The sequence below is a fragment of the Coptis chinensis genome, chromosome 7, assembly GCF_015680905.1.
Source record: "Coptis chinensis isolate HL-2020 chromosome 7, ASM1568090v1, whole genome shotgun sequence".
Taxonomy (NCBI): domain Eukaryota; kingdom Viridiplantae; phylum Streptophyta; class Magnoliopsida; order Ranunculales; family Ranunculaceae; genus Coptis; species Coptis chinensis.
This window is the reverse complement of record NC_141462.1, coordinates 72,614,647-72,621,638: the sequence shown is the minus strand read 5'-3', so window position 1 is coordinate 72,621,638 and position 6,992 is coordinate 72,614,647. Positions and strand designations below refer to the sequence as shown.

At 36.7% G+C, this 6,992-nt stretch overlaps 1 pseudogene across 1 annotated transcript; it reads left to right on the top strand.

Annotated features, from left to right (window-relative positions):
- Window positions 1-3,724: 3,724 nt before the first annotated feature.
- On the top strand, window positions 3,725-6,465 carry LOC147488740 (elongation factor 1-alpha-like; annotated as a pseudogene). The gene is made up of 3 exons (XR_015202342.1): window positions 3,725-5,074; window positions 5,870-6,238; window positions 6,406-6,465. The product of XR_015202342.1 is annotated as an elongation factor 1-alpha-like (transcript).
- Window positions 6,466-6,992: the final 527 nt, after the last annotated feature.

The window sequence follows — 6,992 nt, the reverse complement described above, 5'->3', positions numbered from 1 at the left end:
TGTTGCGAGGTCTCAAGCATCGCCTCGGCCTCTACGTCTTCTACTCGAATATGAGCCCATTTGGTGCTGTTGAGTAAATCGAGATATCTCGCAATGATGATGTACCGCACTTCACCATATGAACAAGTTCGACATGTTGATTTCCAGGTAGGACTGAGTTGCAGAGTTTCGTTTGTACATTTAGTTTAAGATAACAACACAAGTATATGCAAATGGTGCATTTTCCATTTGATTTGTCCACTTTTTATATCTTAGTAAACTAGATCAGATGGTGTGTAAGCCACCTAATATGGCAGAATAGGATCATTTTTTTTTGCGAAAGACTGGATTTGTTGTGGTTAAAAGGAAAAAAAAATAGAATAATGAGGTGCCTAATGTAGGTCTGTGGTTAATTTGACAAAGAGAAACTTGAAATAGGTATGAGTTATTCACTTTTATATATATATTATATATATATATATATATAAATATATATATATATATATATATATATATATATATTATATATATATTAAATGCTCAAATATTTGTTGGCCGGATTTACGGTCCAGGAAGTTCTAATATTTTTAGGATGGAAAAGAATCTGAGATGGGAATTACGTGTGCATGACGACTAAAGTTTTTATTACTTTTTCCCTTTAATTTTTCTTTATCACACCTAAAATTTTTCGTTAATGACAGTGTGAAATTGTTCCTTTCAAAGTTTTCTTAACAATATATTGTCGCAATGTACATATTTCCAAAAATGAATAGTAATACTTATGTGTGTAGAATATCTTTTCCCATCTGCAATTTTATCAATATTGATTCTTCGTTTTTGCTTTTGGATAAATGTGATTCTCATTATAGTTTGAATATTGTGACAGGGAATGTTCCATTAAAATCGAGGTAAACGATGGGCAGGGGCATGATATGTGGGTTACCTCTTCAGAACATTAGAATGGGAACAATGCATGTAGTATACATTGTGTTGTTAACTAGAAGGTACATAATTTCACTGCTCCACTTGAATTTTTTTGTCTAATATGTTCCTTTAACGCTAGATAATTCACATGGCAAATGTATGCTTTTCTCTGTAGTACGTATTCTAAATTAGTTACTCTGTCTTTCATTGTGCAGAAACACTTATCAAGTGGAAGATCTCCTTTCAAGTAGTCAAGTACACACTAACACGGTATTACCATCAATTTCACTGAATTTTCCTTTTAAATTTGCTTACCCATTTTAAGGTTAGGTTAGGTTATTAGTAGCCTTCCTGGTAGGTTTATTATCTGGACTAAGTCGACTTTTGAGAAGTTGGATTCGATTTATGGGTCGTTTGATAAGCCATCTGAGAAGAATAAGGGTTATGTATTGCCAAGGTCTAAGATGGGTAATGCTGATTTGTCGAGGATTATTAATTCCAATGAGGTTCAGTCTTTGGTTAAACCAATTAACAATGAAGTGAAGAGGGCTCCAATGGAGAAGAACCCATTGAAGAACTTGAATGTTCTTCTCAAGTTGAACCTGTTTGCAAAGACTGCTAGGAGGATGGCACTTCTTGCCGAGGCGGAGCTTGTTAAGGCTAAGAAAAAGAAGCTTGACAAGAAGAGGAAAGTTGTCCCCAATTCAAGGTATATCACAACTCTGTTTTCAATTTACTTATTTTAAATTTAATACTACACTGCTTGAGAACTTGGCATGTTCGTTTGGTTTTATAATGTTAGTTGGCTGTAGGTTTATGTAGTACAAGTCAGAATGCACTTCCATTACTTCTCATTTGAAATACATGTTATGTATATGTTAACACTACATATAGTTGAAGTATGAAATTGAAGCACACTTACATTGCTTTGCATTTTAACACTTTACATATAAATATGTTTTAATATCTGGAACCTATATCACCGATTATTGTTTTTGTCACTTGGACATGATTTAAATTTTGTTTTTAATTTATTCATCACAATTGATGCTAAATGGTTTGCAGAAACATGTGTGTTTTTTTTTTTAAATAATTTGGTTTGCCCTAAAATTGTACTCTCTAGCTTTCGGTTTTTATCCAAATGAGGTTGTATATTTGTATTTGGCTACAGGACTTACCTGAAAAATGCACCTATTGTTGACTATTACAATAGACAAAAGAGGCTAGGTCATAACCTCCTATCCTAAGAGTGTGATCAAGGTGCTAATGTAGGAGTAGATGGGGATAAAACAAAATAGAAAAACCAAACTATGGAGATAGATTAAAGATGAATTGTAGAATGGTGATATGTTATCTTGACACTATTATGCGATCCTTAGTTACTTCATTTGTCTGTTTTCATGTTGCCACAATATAGAACAGAAATCCCTTGTAGTGACTGGATTGAATGACTCGGAGTCTTACTGTTTGTATTATAAATAGTACTATAGGAAATTCCATATTAAATAGACCAGCAAATCTTCTTGAAAAAAGGAAGGAAGTGGATGGGAGTCCCTTACCCTACAATAAAAGCAAAGTGTAAGAGTCGAGCAGGAAGAGAAAAAGAAAGAAATACAATTCAAGGATTTTACTTAATCAATCATGCTTATTTGCCTGGTCACATTTTATGTAGATGATAGCATTCATCCATCTTTTTTTTTTCATGAACATTATGTGCATTTGTCAATTAAATATGCTGTTGAAATTTAAATCCCGTATGTTTAGGTTCCAAGCCAAAACCAAACTGCAACTATGTTAGTACCATAGGACTTTCCAAATGATCATATGTTCCTGGTCGGAGCATGCTTAATTTGCAGAACCAGGACAATATTCCCTGAAAATAGTTTCATTAACATAAATAATAGGAAGAATGACGGAACATGCTCGATAGCAGCTCTTAAGGAAAGATAAGAAATTTTATTGGATAAGAATGAATGGATCCATCACATCCAGGAGGTTTAACCTTGCATTTTCTTATAAGTAGCAACGAGTTTTTGGAAAAATGGCACAAAGTAAGTTTTATTACAGTGCTTTTAGATAATGGATCGTATGTTTGTTTTGTTTTTGCTCATGATCGTATGAATGTTTCATAGTTCCATGTTTATGTTTGACTGATCCGACTTAAGTGTGTTTATGATGCAACTCTCATGCACTTATGGTTCTCTTCTCTTTGCAATGGGGCAGAAAGATGCATATGTGGGAGATGAAGCCCAGTCTAAAAGAGGTATCCTTATGTTGAGTTGAAATACCCAATTGAGCATGGGATTGTTAGCAATTGGGCTGATATGGAGAAGATATTGCATTATACTTTTTTACAAAGCTTCATGTGGCTCTAGAGGATCACCCTGTTCTTCTTACTGAAACACCTCTTAGTCCCAAGGCCAACAAGGAGAAAATGACATAGATCATGTTTGGAACATTTAACGTCCCTACCATATATGTTGCAATTCTCACTGTGCTTTCTCTCTATGCCAGTGGTCGTACAACAGGTTGGTGTTTTTATGATTTAACACAACCGTATCTGACCTTCTGTAATTACGTTTGGGAACTATGATATATATAAGGTATTGTCCTGGGTTTTGGTGATGGAGTTTGTCACGCGATCCCATGCCATCCTTCGTCTTGACCTTGCATGACAAGATCTAACAGACTCTCTGATGAAGATATTAAGTGAGAGGATGCATGTTCGCTAGCACTACTAAACGCAAAATTGTTCGAGACATGATATGCGTCTCAATGTTCATTTTTTTTTTGAATACTTAGAATACTTTGAGGCCTAAATGTTAGATTTATACTGAAACGTTATTGATATATTTTAACACTATACATGTTTGAAGTAATTACTTATTATTAAATAAAACCATTTCGAGGAATTTTGGTACCCATTGGTCTAAATGTCTTACTGCACCAATCATATGTAACAAGTCATAAGCAACTTACTAGCCAACACTCTCTTCTTTTTCCGCTCTCATCTCATTTCTTATTTTTTCCCAAGGACTTCTATCGTCATGGGTAAAGAGAAGTTTCATATCAATATTGTGGTCATTGGTCATGTTGACTCTGGAAAGTCAACCACTACCGGACATTTGATCTATAAGCTTGGAGGTATTGACAAACGTGTGATCGAGAGGTTAAAGAAAGAAGCGGCTGAGATGAACAAAAGGTCATTCAAGTATGCCTGGGTTCTGGACAAGCTCAAGGCTGAGAGGGAATGCGGCATCACCATTGATATTGCGCTATGGAAGTTTGAGACCACCAAGTACTACTGCACTGTTATTGATGCTCCAGGCCATCGTGATTTCATCAAGAACATGATTACTGGTACTTCACATCTGATTATGATGTCCTCATTATTGACTCAACCACTGGAGGTTTTGAAGCTAGTATATCCAAAGATGGTCAGACTCGTTAGCACACTCTGGGAGTGAAGCAGATGATTTTCTGTTGTAACAAGATGGATGTCACTACTCCAAAGTATTCTAAGGCTAGGTATGAGGAAATTATCAAGGAAGTCTCTTCCTACATGAAGAAGGTTGGGTAAAACCCTGATAAAATACCCTTTGTTCCCATCTCTGGTTTTGAGGGTGACAACTTGATTGAAAGGTCTACCAACCTTGATTGGTACAAGGGCCCAACCCTCCTTGAGGCACTCGACTTGATCTCAGAATCGAAGAGACCTCTAGACAAGCCTCTATGTCTCCCACTTCAGGATGTTTACAAGATTGGTGGTATTGGAACTGTGCCAGTCGGTCGTGTCGAGACTGGTTTGATCAAACCTGGTATGGTTATCACCTTTGGCCCTACTGGATTGACAATTGAAGTTAAGTCAGTCGAAATACACCATGAGGCTCTTCAGGAAGTGCTACCCGGTGACAATGTTGGTTTTAACGTGAAGAATGTTGTTGTTAAGGATCTCAAGCGTGGGTTTGTTGCCTCCAACTCCAAGGATGATCCTGCCAAGGAAGCTGCAAACTTCACTTCCCAGGTCATCATCATGAATCATCCTGGTCAGATTGGCAATGGATATGCCCCAATGCTGGACTGTCACACCTCTCACAATTGCTGTCAAGTTTGGCTAGATTCTCACAAAGATTGACAGGCGATCTGGAAAGGAGATTAAGAAGGAGCCAAAGTTGACCGACCAACCTTCTGGACTGGATGTCCTTCGTGTAATATGAAATTCCAGTATTACAATGATATGCTGAACAGAGCTCTCAGGTGTGTAATGTGTTTGAAAATTTGTATTGCTAATGATTTGAATCTTCAAGGTGTACCTTCGAGAATTCCTAGGACTCATCCCGTTGTTCCCCGACAATTAGAGGCCCGGTCGGGATGGCCAGATTATGAGTTCGCGAATCTTTGCCTTGGACATCACTTCTGATGGGGGATTTCAAAGGCATAATGCAGGCACTTCCACCACATTTAATTGGTGTTCTAAAAGCAAAGGCAAAGGCAAGGGCTATGCGGTAGTGGGTGGATTTGGAAAGTAACAGATGAATGACGATTGTATTGTTTTATCGCTCAAGATAATGTATGTCAAAGAGGTTCGGGGGGCTAGATCAGATAGGTGTGCCAATTTAGTTATTTTTTTTCCTGATTGAAGGTGTTGTGTGGTACTGGTTAGTTCAGGCTCAACCTTAGTCCAGCAGTGTCTATTTAACTTGGAGCTTTTGCCTTCAATGCTCCTAATCCAGGACAAAAATCTGTGACTATTAATGGAAGTAGTTCATGATTGATCAAGATCCAAGACATGGCTTAATGTAATTGTTATGCATTAGTTTTCTATAATAAGATTTATTTTATAGTACAAGTGGAACACAATGATGCCGCTCTCTGTCTCTCTTCTCTTGCTTTCTAGTGCAAACACACACCAATACAACAACAATAAAGTTGAACTTCTACTAACAATGATCGCTAACTTTGCTAGACCTTTTGCTGCCAATCTAAATACCAATCAATTGTAAAGCGGAACTAAAACTTGGAATGTAAGGGACAATACAAAGTTCAATCGTGTTCTCCACTCTATGAGGGACATGCGTCAGACTATTGCTGTGGGAGTCATCAAGAGTGTTGAGAAGAAAGATCCATCTGGAGCCAAGGTCACAAAGTCTGCAGCCAAGAAGAAATGATCCAAGCTTTTCTGTGGTGAGGTTGTTTTTGTTAGCTATTGTTGTCAGTATTTTGGAGATGTTGTACTTGCTACTAGAGTTGTTGATTGTTTAGTTGTTTGTAGTGGCTTTGGCCATTTACCTTTTCCTATCTCAAGCAACCATTCCCAGAATTGGGTGCTTGATAGGCAGTGGTACTATTATGTATAGTTTGTGCTTTAAGAATTTTGGTTCCCTCATTTGAATCTGTTTAATGGTGGAATTTCAGAAGTTGATAAAACATCTATTATTCTAAAAAAAAAAACTTACTAACCAACAAATTAAGTGCTCATTCCCAAAATTGGGTGCTTGATAGGCGGTGGTACTATTATGTAGTATCGTTTGTGCTTTAAGAATTTTGGTTCCCTCATTTGAATCTGTTTAATGGTGGAATTTTAGGAGTTGATAAAACATCTATTATTCTAAAAAAAAAAACTTACTAACCAACAAATTAAGTGCTCCTTTGCACAATTGCATTCTGTCATGTTGTTAGTTTTTCCTTTTAATATCCGTAATGATATATGTCAATCACATTGCATGCACTTTTGCTGATATATACTAATATATTTTTAAATAAGTTTTACTTAGGGAAAGTTCATATTTTTAAATTAGCTATAAAAAAAATGCGTTGCTCAATATAAATGAACTGGGTATGAACATGTCTTGAACCTGATTCACAAGTAGCTAGCATTTCAAGCTTTTGTAGGGTATGTCATGTCGTATGCCGTGGTTGCTGGAAGGAAGATGGCTAGAGGAATTAGAAAGTTACATAAATGAAGGATTAGGTACTCATAAATGGCATGAAGCCAAACGGTTAGCAAGGAAGGAAGCAACACTTGATCCATCCAGCCCCAGGAGTAGTCCTGTGCAACAACGTCGTCAGGCCATACTTTGTTACTAGAA